This window comes from Myxine glutinosa, chromosome 12 (genome assembly GCF_964187855.1).
Source record: "Myxine glutinosa chromosome 12, kmMyxGlut1.1, whole genome shotgun sequence".
In the NCBI taxonomy this organism is placed as follows: Eukaryota; Metazoa; Chordata; class Myxini; order Myxiniformes; family Myxinidae; genus Myxine; species Myxine glutinosa.
Window position 1 is genome coordinate 33,054,008 of NC_136272.1, and position 19,851 is coordinate 33,073,858.

The window sequence follows — 19,851 nt, forward strand, 5'->3', positions numbered from 1 at the left end:
CCGAGACGACCACGTAACAGAATTGGGGGCTCGTCCAAATTACGATTTGCGGATTCGCAATTGGGTCTACGTCCGGGATCTAAAATTGTATAAAATAATAAAATAATATTTTTATTAATTAAAATTTATTAATTAAGTATTAATTGGAAAGTTTTTGGGGAAATTGGGGTAAAGTCTTGGGTGAAGGTTAACAGGTGTTAACGATAGTCACCATGGCGTTTGTGGCACAGAACTTTGCGGTAACACCGAGTGAGGCACAGTTCCGAGCGTTACTAAAGTCGGACCTCTTGAAATTGGCCAAACATTTTAACTTGGAGGTCCGAACTAATTTGAGGAAGGCAGAGTTGCAGGCCACGGTGATACAATCTATGGTGGGATTAGGAACATGGGACGAGTTAGCCTGGGAGTGGCTACCCGAAGAACCAGAAGACGTTGAGCTCCGGAAACTGGAGTTGCAATTACGGAGCCAGGAACGGATCAAAGAAGAAGAAAGGAAAGCAGAAAAGGAAAGAGCAGAAGAAGAAAGGAAAGCAGAAAAGGAAAGAGCAGAAGAAGAAAGGAAAGCAGAAAAGGAAAGAGCAGAAGAAGAAAGGAAAGCAGAAAAGGAAAGAGCAGAAGAAGAAAGGAAAGCAGAAAAGGAAAGAGCAGAAGAAGAAAGGAAAGCACAAAAGGAAAGATCAGAAGAGGAAAGGAAAGCAGAAGAGAGGAGAGAAGAGAAACAAGCAGAGGAAAGGAGAGTGGAACGAGAACTCCAGGAAAGGTTAAAAGAAGAAGAAAGGAAAGCAGAAGAGAGGAGAGAAGAGAAACAAGCAGAGGAGAGGAGAGCTGCAAGGGAACTCGAAGCAGAGGAGAGAAAAGCAGAAAGGGAATTAAAGGAACGTGACATGGAGCTTCGGCAGGAAATTAAATTCAAGGAGCTGGAGTTAATGAGAGAACGGGGAGAGGCACCACCCTTGCTGACGGGGTCGACACCTAACCAGAAAACCTGGGATGTGGGCAGACATGTGAGGCTGGTTCCACCGTTCAGTGAAAAGGAAGTCGCGAAATTTTTTCCACACTTTGAGAAAGTGGCTCGACAATTAAACTGGCCGGAGGAGGCCTGGACCATACTAGTGCAAAGTGTGCTGGTGGGAAAAGCTCAAGAGATTTATTCGGCGCTACCAATGGACCAATGTGCAGATTATGAGGTACTGAAGAAGCACATCCTCAAAGCCTATGAGTTGGTTCCGGAAGCTTACAGGCAAAAATTCAGGAATGCCAGGAAGAGGGAGAGTGAGACCCATGTGGAGTTTGCCAGAGTGAAAGAAAACATGTTTGATCGGTGGTGTGAGTCAAAAGGAGTCGGGAAAGACTTCGAAACATTGCGTGACTTGATCCTGGTGGAGGAATTCCAGCAGTGTGTCCACGAGGACATCAAAGTGTACCTGCAGGAAAATAAAGTACCAAAGTTGTGGGACGCAGCCACCATGGCAGATGACTATGCTTTAACCCACCGAATAGGGGTCCACGAACCTAACTCCTCGCCTAGATCTCCGCAGGGGAGGTGGGGAACAGCAGGTGCGGAGAACGACAATACATGGCGGCGGCCTCGAGAGGAGTATGGGGACAACGCGGATACCCCACCTGTTCGAAATCAGAGGGATGCGGGCCCAAGACAAACTTATATTTCGGGGGGGCCCGAGGCAGACCACGAGTTTTTCCTCCGGGCCTACTTGCGCTTTTTGCAAGAAACCTGGACACTTGATGTCCAGTTGTTACCGCATGAAAAGGGAAGACCCAGAGCGGAGTCCGACTATTACGACTCCAAATGCAATGGCCATTGTGAGAAATCGCCATCAAAAGGGTTAGCAACCATTTATTTCAGAGGGGTTTGTGTCACTGGATGGAGCCTCGACTAACCGGAGACCGGTTAGGATATTGAGGGACACAGGAGCACATCAATATTTAATGCTTGAAGGCATTTTGCCATGGTCCGAGGAGACGGCAACGGGGGATAGTGTTCGTTTACAGGGGATCGGGGGCGGTGTTAGTGCTCCACTTCATGTCATCCATTTGGAGTCCGATTTGGTGTCAGGACCGGTCACCGTCGGTTTACAAGCCACGCTTCCTGTAGAGGGTGTATCTGTGGTTATCGGGAATGATTTGGCCGGGGGTCAAGTTTATGGTAACCTGAGGGTTGGTAAAGAGCCCAGCAGGGAAAATAACACCACACCAGCTCGGGAGGGCGACAAAAGTACCAAGTTATTTGTAGGGGGACTGAACGTCAAAACAGAGGAAGAAGTTCTGACCTCTGTCTTCAACAGATATGGGCCGCTGGTGGAAGTGCGGTTGGTAAGAGACAGGGAAACGCAACAGTCAAGAGGGTTCGGCTTTGTCACGTTTGCAAGCACAAAAGACGCCAGAGAGGCAGAGAAGAATTGGAATGGCAAGGATTTGGAGGGTCGGACCATAACAGTAGGGAAGGCATTTCGTAGGCGTCGAGAGGTCTACAGGAGAGGACAACTGGGCGGTAGTTTTGGTGGTGGCCGCAATCAATATTATTATGGAGGCTCCCTGAGTTACGGCAGCTCCCGAAGGAAGGACTGTCAAAGTAGTGGCCGAGAAGGAGACCGCTATTCATGGGACTACAGGGACAAGCGGTCCCACCATAATTATTAGGGAAGTTCTGAGAAGTTGAAGCACTGAAGGCGGCGGAGCCGCCGAGCCAAGATTCCTACATGGATTTACCGTGAACGCCGTTCCTAAAGGCGTCCATGTAGTGAACTTTCATGCACGGACTAACCGTGAACTCCACGTTCCTCAAGGCGCCCATGTAGAGAACTTTCCTGCACGGACTAACCGTGAACTCCACGTTCCTAAAGGCATCCATGTAGTGAATACTCGGCTTGGCCTCCCGGAAAAAGTGCTATCGAGTTGCTTAACTTTGGATCTTTGATCAACCCCTTAACCTTCATTCACAAGAAACTGACAGTCAAAGTCAGAGGGTCAGGAGATGGAGTTTGGCTGGGCAGGAGTCCAAGGGGAAATTGAACATGTAAAGGGCAGGGACAATGTCGTGGCTGGTGCTTTGTCCAGAGGGAATTACCTTTGAAAATCTCTGGGGGTTGTGTGAAATTGTGTTGCTTTATTGTTAAGTGATAACTGTGCCCGGGGGGGAACTGATAATGTGGGGGGGGGGGGGGGTTGAGTTATCTGGTTTGTTTATCCAAATTGGCCGGCAAAGAAAGTTTTCGCTGGGTTCAAACTTTCTTTCTTGAAGGGGGGGAGTGTTACATATTTATGTGAATGTATGTGAATTACCATTCAGGTCTTCGCTTATCAATGTGTAGTAGATTAAGGGTTGTTGTGGTTGGAGGGTCAGGAGCCCTTCTGAAAAGAGACCGGAAACGGAAGAGGAAAAGACACGAGGAAGAAAAGCGACGAGGATTCTTCTTCCTCGCCCCGCTCCAACGAAAGGTGGGATTGATATTGAGCCGTGTGGAAAAGCGGCGTTCCCGAGCCCGTCTGGCGAGAGGAGTTGCCGGGACGGATACCTGCCCGGTGGACGTCAAACTGTCGTGTGGCCGTGCACCGACCCAGCGTCTGGCACCGTTCGCGACACCGTCTAAAAAGACGCGTACGGGTCGCACGTTGGGGCCTAACACGCGTTGCAAGCGGCGTGGGGCTTTTGCTTGCTTTACCGTACCCGCTTCGCGTGGCCACGAGGGGCTGCAGCCGTGGTGCCTGGTACGATACCTGCCCGGTGGAAACACGTCCACCCGGGGTTCGTTCAACCGCCCGAGTGCGGCGACGCCGACCATCATCTTGGTCAGGAGGGGCCCAGAGACATTGTGCGGAACAGAGACCAAAAGGGGGTCGTGAGTACCAACGGGGACACACATATATAAGATGGCCATCTTAATCATATAGGGAATTGATTGTGGATTGGGAATTGTTGATGGTTGTTTGTTGTTGATTGCTCGGGGAATATATCCTTGATTGTATCATTGAAATTGTATGATATCCTTACCCTTGAAATATATCATTGAACATCAGTTTTCTCTTGGGTGGAATTCATAGGGATTGCGTTGCGAAAGCGCATATATAATACTACTTTCTGGCGAAGTTCCTCTCACGGTCCGGGGGTCACCGAGACCAGGTAGTCACCGAGGGGACCACGTAACAATAGTAAGAGTGTGAGATTTGTCAGGATTGAAAGACATGTTCCACATGTTTGACCAGTCTGTGATTTTGTCCAGGTCTTCAGAGAGTGAGGAGGCTGCAGACTGCCGATCTGAGGGAAGAGGAATGGAGCGGCAGAGAGTGGAGTCATCAGCAAAGAGATACAGAGGATTTTCCAGAGAGTCGGAGAGATCATTGATAAAGACCAGAAAAAGCACAGGGCCCAGCACACTGCCTTGGGGAACTCCAGCCTGAACGGGAAGGGGAGATGAGAGAAATCCATTCAGGGCCACACGTTGACTACGACCAGAGAGGAAGTCCGCAAGCCATGCATGGAGATTTCCATGGATACCATAGGAGGAGAGTTTGGTGGGCAGAGCTGGGTGCCAGACCGTATCGAAGGCACGTGATATGTCAAGGGAGACAGCTCTGATTTCCTGTTTGGCATTGAGGACCTCCATCCATTGTTGAGACAGCAGAAGCAGCATGTCCAGAGTAGAGTGACCTGGTCTGAAACCAAATTGATGATCAGAGATCAAGCCATTGGAGAAGAGGAAAGATTTCATATCCGAAGCAATGATGGATTCCATGACTTTGCTGATAATTGGGAGCAGGCTGATTGGTCTGTAGTTGCAAGGATCTGTTTTTGCACCTTTTTTGTGTAAAGCGGTAATGTTTGCTGATTTCCAGGATGCTGGCAGATGACCTTGAGCAAAAGATAGGGTGAAAAGAACAGAGAGAGGGTGAGATAGAGCGGCAGAGCAGGATTTTAGGACCCGTGGGCTGATGCCATCTGGTCCAGTTGCAGAATCAGAGTCGAGGTTTGACAAAAACTCATCCACCTTGTCAGGAGAGAAGGTCACAGAGTCCAGGAGCAGTTTGGTTCGACTGGGAAAGGTGGGAACAGAGAGAGATGGGTTTGGGACTATGGATTTTGAGGCAAACACAGAGTTGAGGCATTCGGCTTTGTCACGTTCGATGTCAACTGTGTGGCCATTTGAGGTAAGGGAGGGGATGGAGGGGGAACAAACACCAGAAACGGATTTGACCAGACGCCACCAGGATTTGGAGGAAGGAGACAGGTTTGAGAGTTCATTCTTGAGTGAGGAGAGATCGTGCTTCCTGGCACTCCTGAGGGTAGACACACACTTGTTCTGAGCTTGGTGGAAGGAACTGAGATTTCCTTCAGTTGGATTAGCCTTCCAAGAGGCAAAGGCAAGTTGTTTCAGGGCAACTGCCTCACCACAAGATTCAGTGTACCATGGACGGGAGGAAGGGTAAGTCAACTGAAGGCGAGATGGGATAAATCTGTGCATGAGAGAGATCAGTTTGCTTTGGAAGAATTCCCAGGAAGAATTGATGTCAGAGGCAGTGGAGATGGGAGACCAATCCAGACGATTGATGGCTGCTTTAAGACCGTCCCAGTCGGCCTGAGTGAAATGCCAGACTCGTCGACGCTGAGGAGGCTCTCTGAGAATGGCCAGAGAGATGTCCACTTTGACAAGCACATGATCAGAAGAACCGATTGGAGCAGAAGAAGAGCAGCAGACATTAGCAGGGAAGTTAGTCATAACCAAGTCTAGAAGAGAAGATACTCCATTGGCTGAGATCCGGGTCTGGAAATTGACAGATTGTGTCAATCCCAGTGAGTCACAGAAGTCCTTTGCTGAGGTGCCATGACTGGTGAGAGAGGAACCCACACCCAACCAGGTGGCATGATGACAATTGAAGTCACCACATATGAGGAAGAGAGAGTTGGGATGAGTGGATAGAAGTTGGTCCATGTTGTCAGACAGTGAAATGTAGATGGAGTCATCACTGTTTGGGGGACGGTACAGAACACATATGAACAAAAGGTGGGAGCGGAGAGGAAGCCGTAGCCAGAGGTACTCCTGGGGGTGAGGAGGAGAGAGGGCAGTGCAAGGAGAGTGAGGAAGAGAGTTTTTGATAAAGATAGCCACCCCACCACCAGGCCGAGGCTCAGGTCTATCATACCGGAGGAGGGAGTAACCAGGAAGAGATATTAAGGAATCAGAGACATCTTGAAGGACGAAAGTCTCTGTTAAGCAGATCAAGTCTGGATTGTCAGAAGCAACCTGTATGGAGAGATCAGTCAGGTTTGAGCGAAGGCCCCGGATGTTTGAGGTCCATACCGTTAATGAAGAGAGAGGGGGAGCATCGGGTACAGGACAGGGGAGGGGAGGAGTAGGGTAAGATGAAGGATGAGAGGGGGAGGTAGGGAGAGCAGTTGTTAGTGTGTCAGCGATTGCAGAAGAGTTCCAAGAAAGGGAAGGATGAGGAGGATGAAAGGTTTGAAGGTGAAGGGATGAGGCACAGTGAGGGGTTGTTTGAGGGGGGGCAGAGGAAAGAAAAAGGTTGGGGGGGTGGAGGTATGAGATAGAAGGGAGACGAAGTGGGGAGGAGGCAGCTTTGAGGAGGAGGGGGGAGGAGGGAGAATTGGAGAGGAATGGTATGGGGGGAGATTTGAATGGGAGGGGTTGGGGGGGAGTTTTGAAGGGGAGGAGTGAGGGGGGAGTTTAGGAGGGGAAGGGCAAGGGGGGAGTTCAGGAGTGGAAGGGCAAGGGGGGAGTTCAGGAGTGGAGGGGTAGGGGGGGAGTTTAAGAGTGGCGGGGCAAGGGGGGAGTTTAGGAGTGTAGGTGCAAGGGGAGGGATTTGGATGGGAGGGGCAAGAGGGGAGTTTAGAAAGTGGATGATTAATGAAAGACGAACATTGAAAACAAATTGGGTTTGTTGTGATTTTCAAGTTAGCAATCCGGTTCAGAATGATGGAGGAGGGATGGAATGAATGTGAATTTAGACCATGTAGTGAGGGAGATGTATAAGATATTGAATTTCTTTTTTTTGAGGTGGAATGAGTTGGAGAGGAAATTGAGAAAAGCCTTTTAAATAGGAAGAAAAACAGCGTGTTGTAAAATACCACTGAGTAAAACACTGAAGGGGAAAGGTTATACATATTTAAATAATATTTAAACAGAACCGTGAACAATCTTATGTGCACAAAAATACCAACGGGGGTAGAGCCGAGAGGGACCACCACGAGTCACGTGAAGGGCAAACGGTGGATGGCAAGGAGTTAATGGGGGCGGGGCGAACAGCACACCTGGACAGAAAATACAGGATGAGTCAACAGTACACGTGGAGAAAGGAAAATAAATGTTTTTTTTGTTTGTTTGTTGTTTTTTTTTTCTTTTTGGTTTTTGGGGGTGGGGGGGGGGGGGGAGGTGGGGATTTAGAACGTTAGACAGAGTATTATGTTCGGGGTAGAAGGGAAAAAAACTAAGAGCCAAGCAAAACACGATTAAGATAACAAACACCGACGGGGGTACAACTACAAGGCCGCACACGAGGAGCAGAACACGATTAAATAATTACAAGTTACAGGAAATTCAAACCAAAAGTAACTATAATCAAAACAATAACGCATGGACGATAAAATAACGAATTGAAATTTGACAATCTATCTGGGGAAATGGGGGAGAAACACGTGGTCAAAGAACGAACGAACGAACGAATAAGAATGAATAAACGAATGAGAACAGAGAAGGAAATGTTCTTTTTTTGGATTTTTTTGAGTTGTGATTTACACAAGGAAGAGGGCTATGGGGTGAAAGGATTGGGAAAACGGAGAACGAAAGTTATTGGATCACAAAAACACGGACCGCTGAGAGAAAAACAAAGCCTCAAGGTTGTACAGTGTTCACTGTACAACTACAAGGCCTCAAAACACGACCCGAATTAACACGATTTTCAATACAGGTATGAAAGATTTGCACCGAAAATCTTCGTCGGGAGACAATATATACACCATAAAATAAATAGTTAAAACGAAAATACAAATGGGAACAATTACTTAACTTCGATTTCGATGGATAGCATGGAGAGCTGAGAATAAACGAACCCTCGCCAGCAAGACCGGAAACGGAATTCAACGGCTGATAGGGAACTCGAGGAAAGAAGAGTAGAACAGGAACGAGAACTCGAGGAGAGAAGAACCGAGGAAAGGAGAGCTGAAGAAGAAAGAAGAGCAAAGGAAAGAGCAGAGGAAAGGAGAGCCGAAAGGGAGTTAAAGGAACGTGACATGGAGTATCAGAAGGAACTTAAACTCATGGAGCTGGAATTAATGGGAGAACGGAGAGAAGTCGTATCCATGCCGGCTAGTTCGACAACTAGTCAGAACACTTGGGATGTTGGTAGGCATGTGAGGCTGGTTTCACCCTTCAATGAAAAGGAGGTAGCCAAGTTTTTTTTACACTTTGAGAAAGTGGCTCAAATGCTAAAATGGCCTGTGGGGTCCTGGACTATGTTAGTGCAAAGTGTTTTGGTGGGTAAAGCTCAAGATATCTATTCGGCGTTACCGATTGACCAATTTGCAGATTATAAGATAGTGAAGAAAACCATTCTCAAAGCCTATGAATTGGTCCCTGAAGCTTACCGGCAAAAATTCAGGAATGCCAGGAAGAGGGAGAGCGAGACCCATGTGGAGTTTGCCAGAATGAAGGAAACCATGTTTGATCGGTGGTGTGATTCGAAGGGGATTGGGAAAGACTTCAAACTGTTGCGACAATTGATCTTGGTGGAGGAATTCAAACAGTGTGTCCACGCAGACATTAAAGTACATCTGAATGAAAAGAAAGTACCAGAGTTGTATGAGGCAGCAACCGTGGCAGATGACTATGCCTTGACACACAGGATGGGGTTCCACAAACCTAACTTCCCGCCTAGAGTTAGCCAGGGGAGTTATGGTAAATCCGGTGCGGAGAACAAATATTCATGGAGGCGGCCTAGAGATGACTATGGGGACAAATCTGATACCGCGACTTTTAGGGATCAGGAGACTACAGTTCCAAGACAGACTTATCTTCCGGGGGGCCCGAGGCAGACCTCGAGTTTTTCCCCCGGGCCTACTTGCGCTTTTGCAAGAAACCTGGGCATTTGATGTCCCAATGTTACGCCCTGAAAAGGAAAAATCAGGAGCGGAGTCAGACTCGTACAACTCCGAATGCATTGGCAAATGCGAGAAATCGTCCTTGGAGGACAGTGCCTTGTGAAGGTTCCCATGCCAAAGTTACGGCATCACAGAACGACCTGGTTCAAAAGGATTACAAACCTTTTATTTCAGAGGGGTTTGTGTCACTGGATGGAGACTTGACTAACCAGAGACCTGTTAGGGTATTGAGGGACACAGGAGCACATCAATATTTGATGCTTGAGGGCATTTTGCCATTGTCAGAGAAGACGGCAACTGGGGTTAGTGTTCTTTTACAGGGGGTTGGTGGATATGTTAAAGCTCCACTTTATGTCATCCATTTGAAGTCTGATTTGGTGTCAGGACCGGTCACCGTAGGTTTACAAGCCACTCTTCCTGTAGAGGGAATCTCTTTTGTTATCGGGAATGATTTGGCCGGTGGTCAAGTTTCTGGTAATCCGATGTTTGTGGAAAGGCCTAGTATGTAAAATAACACCGCACAGTTAGAGCGGAAGACTCCGGGTATCTTTCCATCCTGTGCCGCGACTCGTGCTATGGCTAGGAAGCGCTCTGAAGAGAAGGAGAAGGTACTGACGTCACGCTTTGCACAGGCACGTCTTGTCAAGTACCCTGAAACTAAGTGTCAGCACACACGAGTCATGAATGGAGGCAATGTTGGCAAGCTTTTTGTAGGTGGACTGAACTTCAACACAAGGGAAGATGTTCTGGACTCTGTCTTCGGCAAATATGGACCACTCTTGGAAGTGCTGCTGATAAAAGACAGGGAGACGCAAAAGTCGAGAGGGTTTGGCTTTGTCACGCTTGAAAACACAAAGGACGCCAAAGATGCAGAAAAGGATTTGAATGGCAAGGATTTGGATGGTCGGGCCATAACAGTAGAGAAGGCAGGCCATGGGCGTCGAGCGGGCTACAGAGGAGGAAAACGTGGAGGTAGATTCAGGGGTGGCTATGGCTCCCGGGGTGGGAGTAGTAGTTTTGGTGGTGGCCACAGTCGAGATTACTATGGAGGCTCCCAGAGTTACGGCAGCTCCCGAAGGGATGATTTATCAGTGTAGTGGCCGAGAAGGAGACCGCTATTCACGTGACTACAGCGACAAGCGCGACAACCGTGATTATTATGGAAGTTAGGAAGAGTTTGAAGCACTGAATGCTGCGGAGGAGCTGAGTCAAGATTTTTACCTGGATTAACCTTTGAACTCAACATTCTTGAATGCGTCCACACAGCGAATACTTCCAGGCCTCACCAACCACCATGAAACATGGCTCCCAGTTCAGCCACCTTAAAAAAGTGCGATATATTTGCTTTGCTTTGGATTTTTGATCACAACCCCTTAACCTTCATTCAAAAAATGAAAAATATAAACCAGAGGTTGATGAGATGGAGTTTGGCTTTGCAGGAGTTCAACTTGGAAATTGAGCATGTAAAGGGCAGGGACAATGTCGTTGCTGATGCTTTGTCCAGAGTGAACTAACTTTGGAAATTTCTGTAGGTGGTTTGGAAGTTTTGTTGCTTTATTTTGGGAAATATTAATTATCGTTGCTCATGGGAATTGAGGATTTGGGTGTGAGTTTTACTTTTGTTGGTTAAAAGAGTTTTGCCTGCAAAGAAAGTTTTCACTATGTTCAAACTTTCTTTCTTGAGGGGGGAAGTGTTATGGATTCGTCACTTCCGTTGTTGTGGTTTTCATCCACTGTAAACATTTTTGATTCCATGTATTATAGTCAGAGAGCCTACTACACTCTATTTCAACCCATAGCATACAAAAGGTTTGACCCCCTAGAGTTGTTGGGGGTATCAAGCTGAGTAAAAAAAAGTATGTAAGATTGACCCCCCCTGCTGGAACTAGTCACCAGACCCCCCTAAAATGACCCCAATAATGGGTTATTTCAACCCATCTCATACATGGACCAAATTTGGTTACAATATAGTGTCATGTCAGGACATTACAAAAATGTCAAATCTAACAACTTACCCTGCTGGAAAGGTGATGTTAGACCCCCCGCAAAGTACCCCCAAAATGGGTTATTTCAACCCATCTCATACATGGACCAAATTTGGTCACAATATAGTGTCATGTTAGGACATTACAAAAACATCAAATCTAACAACTTACCCTGCTGGAAAGGTGATGTTAGACCCCCCGCAAAGTGCCCCCCCCTAAAAACGGGTTATTTCAACCCATCTCATACATGGACCAAATTTGGTCACAATATAGTGTCATGTCAGGACATTGCAAAAACATCAAATCTAACAACTTACCCTGCTGGGTAGGTGATGTTAGACCCCCCCCCCCCCCCGGCCCCAAAGTACCCCTGTTTCAAGCCATCGTTTACATGAACCAACTTCGGTCACAATCATGTCATCAGGATATTACAAATTATCAAATGTAACAACTTAACAGCTTAAGACATGTCTGTACATTGACATACATCATCATTTAATGCCCCTAGTTTAGTAAAAGTATGCAAATGACCTTGCTAGGCCCTCCTTGGTAATATTTTTTGTAAACTACGGAAGCCAATAGAGGACAACCAATAAAATATTGTTGATGCACTTATAATAGCATGACATGATCAAATATAATATAATAATAGAAGCCTGAATGAAACCAATCAGAGATGATTGACTTGTAGGCATACCATACTATCCTAAATTTCATGAGCATTATATGGGTCAAATAGGCAAATACATTTTGTATTTAACTTTCACAGATACTGAACGAGCCCCCTCCTTGAGGAACTGCATATTCTAGATTTTCCAGTATTTTAAGCAACATGCTTTCATATAGTAAGTATGGAAACTTAATCTGAAGAATTTATGTTTTCCCTCTTGAACATTCCCTCTTCTTTTGGTTAATAATGATAACAAAGTTGATATTTGTTCCACATTAGAGGATATTAAAATGTTTAACAATCAAACATTATTTGAAATGCATTGGTTTGATAAATGCATAGCACCATGATCTAACAGCTTTGCTTGTCCCTTCCCGTGCAGTGAACAAATGGGACCTTGCATTAACACAAAATAATTAAGGAAAACAAAAGAAAACAAAAGAAATTATAGGGTAAGCAAATTTGTTGAGGCTTGTGTTGGTCATGTTTCAATTTGTCATAATTTGAACCTGTGTGGGAAGGAATAAAAGCCCCCCCCCACCCCCCCGGAATATACATGAAATAGGTAAAACTTGCGTGGTGAGGTTAAGGGAGTCATCTCTATGCAATACTGAGCATCAAGCTTACTTTTAAATCAAGGATAGGAGGGGTGGACTTATATTTCAGAGTGACTTGCATTCCTTTCACACCAGCATCATTGCAACATCAAATTTCAAACGGGCCAATGTGCATCATCAAATTCTTAAAATATAAGGGATGTAATTTGTACCTTGTACATTCTTTTTTACTGTATCCATTGTGGTATCTCTGTCAGAGTCCATCTGTATCTGAAAATTAATATCACAAATCAAATAAAGTCAGCATACACTACAAGATGTTGGTTAATGAAATCAGCATCACACTACAAGTTACAACTACAAGTATAGAAGTTTGATTTAACTATTTAATCTCCATTGTAAGAGGCTTCTGAGCTTTATTAGTTAATCTTTGTAATAAGATTAAACATTTTAAATTATCAAACCAATGCATTTCAAAATAATGTTTGATTGTTAAACATTTAATATCCTCTAATGTGGAACAAATATCAACTTTTGTTATCATTATTAACCAAAAGAAGAGGGGAATGTCAAGAGGAAAACATAAATTCTTCAGATTAAGTTTCCATACTTACTATATGAAAGCATGTTGCTTAAAAACTGGAAAATCTAGAATATGCAGTTCCTCAAGGAGGGGCTCGTTCAGTATCTGTGAAAGTTAAATACAAAATGTATTTGCTATTTGACCATATAATGCTCATGAAATTTAGGATAGTATGCCTACAAGATCAATCATCTCTGATTGGTTTCATTCAGGCTTCTATTATTATACTATATTTGATCATGTCATGCTATTATAAGTGCATCAACAATATTTTATTGGTTGTCCTCTATTGGGCTTCCGTAGTTACAAAAAAATATTACCAAGGAGGGCCTAGCAAGGTCATTTGCATACTTACTTTTACTAAACTAGGGGCATTAAATGATGATGTATGTCAATGTACAGACATGTCTTAAGCTGTAAGTTGTTACATTTGATAATTTGTAATATCCTGATGACATGATTGTGACCGAAGTTGGTTCATGTAAACGATGGCTTGAAACAGGGGTACTTTGGGGGCCGGGGGGGGGGGGGGGGGGAGGTGGTCTAACATCACCTACCCAGCAGGGTAAGTTGTTAGATTTGATGTTTTTTGCAATGTCCTGACATGACACTATATTGTGACCAAATTTGGTCCATGTATGAGATGGGTTGAAATAACCCTTTTTTAGGGGGGGCACTTTGCGGGGGGTCTAACATCACCTTTCCAGCAGGGTAAGTTGTTAGATTTGATGTTTTTGTAATGTCCTAACATGACACTATATTGTCGACCACATTTGGTCCATGTATGAGATGGGTTGAAATAACCCATTTTGGGGGGGGTACTTTGCGGGGGGGTCTAACATCACCTTTCCAGCAGGGGTAAGTTGTTAGATTTGACATTTTTGTAATGTCCTGACATGACACTATATTGTGACCAAATTTGGTCCATGTATGAGATGGGTTGAAATAACCCATTATTGGGGTCATTTTAGGGGGGTCTGGTGACTAGTTCCAGCAGGGGGGGTCAATCTTACATACTTTTTTTTACTCAGCTTGATACCCCCAACAACTCTAGGGGGTCAAACCTTTTGTATGCTATGGGTTGAAATAGAGTGTAGTAGGCTCTCTGACTATTATTATTATTGTTGTTTGAGAGAAATAGCAATTATTATTGTCAAAAGGTAAAAAGGTTAATGTTTTAAATGAAACAGGAACCGGACGGCGACGAAGAGGAAGAGGAGAAAAAGAAGGCGGAGTGAGTGGAGTCGGACAAGAAGCATAGTTGCTTTGCGGTCTGGAGCGAACATTGGCGAGCAAGAGTCACGAGTGAACTTTGGGTTTCCCAGGAAAGGGATTCCTGCGACAGAGTTGTTATCGCTGTGACAGATTAACCTGCGTGTCAGGTTTTGCGATTGATTCTGAAGAGAATCATCGAAGGGCCGTTACGTCTCGAGAACGGGCCGTCGGCCATTTTGACTCGCACGCTTTGCGCGTCGAGAAAGGTTTCTTTGCTTCGTCAGCCGTTTTCACCGCTTTCAGACATATCTGGTGTGTGTGTGTGCAACGTGGCTTTTGAAGATTAATTTGCGGTTCGCCGACTGTGAGCCGTGGAACGTCCAGACCCGAGGGTGTGATTTCTCAGTCGCCTGGAGGGTGCCTTTGGATTTCCCAGTCGCCTTGAGGGCGCCTTTACGCAGCTTTGGCCGCGTGACTGTGACTATCATCCGAACGGGATTCTGGTCTCGATTAGACATCGTTCTGACAATCGCTGGAGCGGAACGACTTTGGCTTGAAGCCGGGATCGACTTTGGCTTGAAGCCGGAATCAACAACTTTGGGTTTGAAGCCGGGAAAGAGACATTGGGAATGTTCTTGCTTCACTCACTTGGAGCACAGTGAGTTATATGTTAGGAAACCGATGGTACCATCATAGGATATATTGATTGTACTTTTGATTACTATTATTGTTGTACTGTTGTTCTTGTGTGATCTCAATACAATATTTGTTTGTTGGTAACAATTGGTGTGGCTTCACCATTGATCTTTGACATACAGAATAACACTTTTTCTGCCATGACTCCTCTTGGGGCTCGGAGGTACACCGTGACAAGGTGGTCGGGGAGGAGCATGCAATAGTGAGTCAAAAGTAGCGCCTGATTTCTGTTTATATATATATATATATATATATATATATATATATATATATATATATATATATATATATATATATGTGTATATATATATATATATATGTATATATATATATATATATATATGTACATATATATATATATATGTATATATATATATATATATGTATATATATGTATATATATGTATATATATGTATATATATGTATATATGTATATATATATATATATATATATATATATATATATATATATATATATATATATATATATATATATATATATATATACATACATATATATACACATATATATATATCCATATATATATATATTGTTACGGACCGCGGATAAGATGTTTGCCGAGCAGATGGTGCCGCGGCCGAACAGTTACCCCGACTAACCCGATTTCTGAACGTTGGCCAAAATCGCGCCACAGATATTCAATGGGGAAAAGACTAAAGTGAAGGATGTGAAGATGAAGAAAGACAAAGGGTAAGGAATACAAATATAATTTATTTACTATATACAACCAAAAGTAACCAAGGAGAAGGAAGGATAATAAAATAATTTACAGAAGATATTAGAGACACAGTGCAATGCTAGCTTACCTACAGTCTTAATTAAACCCAGGACAGAACAAACAAGGACAGACTCACGCGGGGAATGATGATAGGACTGGCCGGAGGTGGATGGCTGGAGGGAGAGGAAGGTCCATGGGTACTGCAGCACGATCGGCGCGTTTAGCAGCCGTCGTTCCTTCGCGGCCCTGCTCAAGAACTGCCGTCAAGGGCCCAAGCTGCTGTTGTTGCAGCTGCTGTTGTTGCTGCTGTGGCTGCTGCTGTTGTTGCTGCTGTGGCTGCTGCTGCTGCTGCGGTGTGTACGTCGCGTGCTCTTTCCAGGACTCATCTCCTCGTGCCGCTGTGGGGACGTCGCGTGCTTGGCCAGGACTCGTCTCCTCGTGCCGCTGTGGGGACGTCGCGTGCTTGGCCAGGACTCGTCTGAGGTGGGGGCGTCTTCTGCGGGTTATATATGCCACGCCCCTGAACCTTCGCGAACCTCCTTGATGTTTCTCTCCACACCCTCTCCAAGTCCAACCCCTTGTTCATGGTTGGTTGAGTGGGGCTGACGCACTCCTCCCCTCTATGACGAGGTGGGGACACGCCCTTCTTCCCCGACCCGAGCACATGTTCAATGGTGGTTTTGGGGCGAAATCAACAACCCACAGCTGTAGCAAACCTGGCAAACTGCCCAGTGCAGTTGGCAATGGAGGCTTGGAGGGGATGTAGCTGGCAATTGAGGCTTGGCAATGACGCAGTTGGAAATGGAGGTTTTGGGAATAGGAATGAAAGTGGATCTATCTTGTTTCACTTGGTTCAATGGAGTGTCATCTTAATGGAAGACAAGGCCTTACCCTAAAACACATAATAAGGAAATAAGCTACTGAACAGGGATATTATAGTGTCCTTCATGTATGCTTTATGGAACTAACTACGGGAACGCCCTTTGACCTTTATACAACCACAAACGGAGGAGGGGCGATATTTTCAACAACCTTTTACAACAACAATAATAAATAAAAAAACATTCTCATATCCACAACAATATATATATATATATATATATATATATATATATATATATATATATATATATATATATTGTTGCGGATATGAGGATTGTGTTTTTTTTTATTGTGTGCTTTATTATTATTATTGGTTATTCTGCGCCTCCTGCCTCCGGAGCTGTGTAAAGGTCAAAAGGGCGTCCCATAATTAGTCCACAAGCATACACGTCAGCCAATCATAGAATACCCCTGTTCGATAGTTATATCTTATTCTGTGTTTTAGGGTAAGGCTGTGTCTCCCATTAATAGAAGTACTCCATTGCACCAAGTGAAAGAGATAGATTCCCTTCATTCCCATTCCCAAAACCTCCATTCCCCCTTTTCGTCGATTGGAAACTACCTCCGCTCCAATTGCCGCCATTGACCACGAGGCAGGGTTGGGGAAGAAAGGCGGGTCCCCACCTCGTCATAGAGGGGAGGAGTGAACCAGCCCTTGCCGACCATCCCAGAACGAGGGGTTGGCTTTAGAGGGCGGAGAGAGAACGTTTGGGGGAGGTTCGCAAAGGTTGAGGGGCGGGGCCTATATAACCCGCCGCGGGGCGTTTCCAAAAGGAAATGCGCTTTGAGTAGAGTCGAGGAGGGAGGAGATCAGAAGACAGAAAGGCCTTGAGTTGGACTAAGCAAGAGAGGAAGTTGTTGGACTGGGTGGGACTAAGAAAGAGAGAGAAAGAGTCCTGAAGCTTGTGAGGGAAGGAGAGAGAACCCGTCACACCAACCCCCCACCAGCCGCGTTGGCTCCACCAAGCGTTCACCTCCACCAAGGCTCCACCAAGCTCTGTGTTGGCTCCACCAAGCGTTCACCTCCACCAAGGCTCCACCAAGCGTTCACCTCCACCAAGCTCCGCATTGGCTCCACCAAGCGTTCACCTCCACCAAGGCTCCACCAAGCTCCATGTTGGCTCCACCAAGCGTTCACCTCCACCAAGGCTCCACCAAGCTCCGCGTTGGCTCCACCAAGCGTTCACCTCCAGCCATCCACCTCCTGCCATTCCTGTCATTCCCCGCGTGAGTCTGTCTTTTGTTTGTTCTGTCCTGGGTTAATTAAGACTGTAGGTAAGCTAGTATTTGCACTGTGTCACCTGCGTCTTATGTGTTGTAAATAAACGTGACTGCTTTCTTTTTGCTTATGTGTGTAAATAGTAAATAAATTTAGTAGTATTTCCAAATCTTTCTTTGCCTTCGTCTTCCTCTTTGCATTCGTCGTTTTAGTCTTTTCCCTCATTGAGCAGCCGCGGTGCGATCCGGCCAACGTTTGGGTGGAATCGGGTTCTAATCGGGGAATAACTGTTCGGGTCGCGGTAATACACCACCGCTCGGTCAAAATAACATCTTAACCGCGTCCGCAACAATATATATATATATATATATATATATATATATATATATATATATATATATATATATATCGGCTTGTCACAAGCTGATATATATATATATATATATATATATATATATATATATATATATATATATATATATATATATATATGTATATGTATATATGTGTATATATATATATATATATATATATATACATACATATATATATATATATATATATATATATATATATATATATATATATATATATATATATATATATTTCTGTCAGTTGATTGTTTGTTTGACATTTGTATTACAGTGTACAAGAAGGTATACATAAATGAATGACATGTTTATCTAACCATTTATTCGGGGAAAATTATTACGGAAGTGTACCAAGCTGTTTTACTTACAATTTTCAAAGTGCCATCCCTCGTGATCGATGCACAATTGCAGCCGAGCAGGCACAGAGTGGCACATGCGCTTGCAGAGTTCGATATCAATTTCCTCAAACTTTGCAGTGATTTGAGCCTTCAATTCCTGAATGGTACGAAGCTTTTCACGATAAACAAGGTCTTTCATGAGCCCCAAAGAAAGAAATCTGGAGGTGTAAGGTCTGGGGAGCGTGCCGGCCACTCGATCGGACCGCGGCGGCCGATCCACTTTCCGGGAAAGTTTTCATCAAGCCGAAAGCTGATAAAGATAAACATGTCATTCATTTATATATACCTTCTGGTACACTGTAATACAAATGTCAAACAAACAATCAACTGACAGAAATATATTGTTGTGGATATGAGAATGTTTTTTTATTTTATTGTTGTGGTAAAATGTTGTTGTAAAAGGTTGTTGTAAAATATCACCCCTCCTCCCTCCGTTGTGGTTGTATAAAAGGTCAAAGGGCGTTCCCGTAGTTAGTCCATAAAACATACATGCAGGACACGATATATCTTTTTTTTGACAGTTATATCCTTATTATGTGTATTAGCGTAAGGCTGTGTCTTCCATTAATTGAAATACTCCATTGCACCAGTGAAAGAGAATAGATCCCCTTTCCTTCCCATCCCCAAAATCTCCATTTCATATTACATCCCCTCTCGTCATTGCCGAGCCTCGATTGCCCATATTACCTCCCCTCCAATAACCGCCATTGACCACGAGGCTCGAGTCGGGGAAGAAAGGCGTGTCTCCACCTCGTCATAGAGGGGAGGAGTGAGCCAGCCCCACTCGACCAACCATGAGCCAGGGGTTTGGCTAGAGAGGGCGGAGGAAGAGCGATCGGGGAGGTTCGAAAAGGTTGAGGGGCGGGGGCCTATATAACCCAAGGCAGGGCGTGTCCAGAGAGATGCGTTTTTACAGAGGAGAGATGCACTTTGAGTTGGTCTGAGTTGGTTGGGGGTCGGTCGTCAAGTGCAGAGTGGTGAAGTCAGTCAGTAGAGGTGGTGGTCAAGTGGTTGCGTTGGTTGCGGTGAGGAGTCGGTGGTAAAGAGTGAGGGACCAAGAAAGAGAGAGAAAGAGTCCTGAAGCAAGAGAGGAAGTTGTTGAACTGGGTGGGACTAAGCAAGAGAGGAAGTTGTTGAACTGGGTGGGACTAAGCAAGAGAAGAAGTTGTTGGACTGGGTGGGACTAAGGAAGGAGAGAGAACCCGTCACACCAATCCCCCAAGCTCCGCGTTGGCTCCACCAAGCGTTCACCTCCACCAAAGCTCCACCAAGCTCCGCGTTGGCTCCACCCAGCGTTCACCTCCAGCCATCCACATCCTGCCATCTCTGCAATTCCCCGCGTGAGTCAGTGTCTTTGTTTGTTCTGTCCTGGGAATAAGTTAAGTCTGTATAACTATAAGCTAGTAT

At 45.0% G+C, this 19,851-nt stretch overlaps 1 non-coding gene across 1 annotated transcript in view; it reads right to left on the reverse strand.

The window, feature by feature from the left end:
* Window positions 1–19,851, reverse strand: part of LOC137437987 (uncharacterized) — a 78,618-nt gene that overhangs the window by 19,725 nt on the left and 39,042 nt on the right. The window lies entirely within an intron of this gene.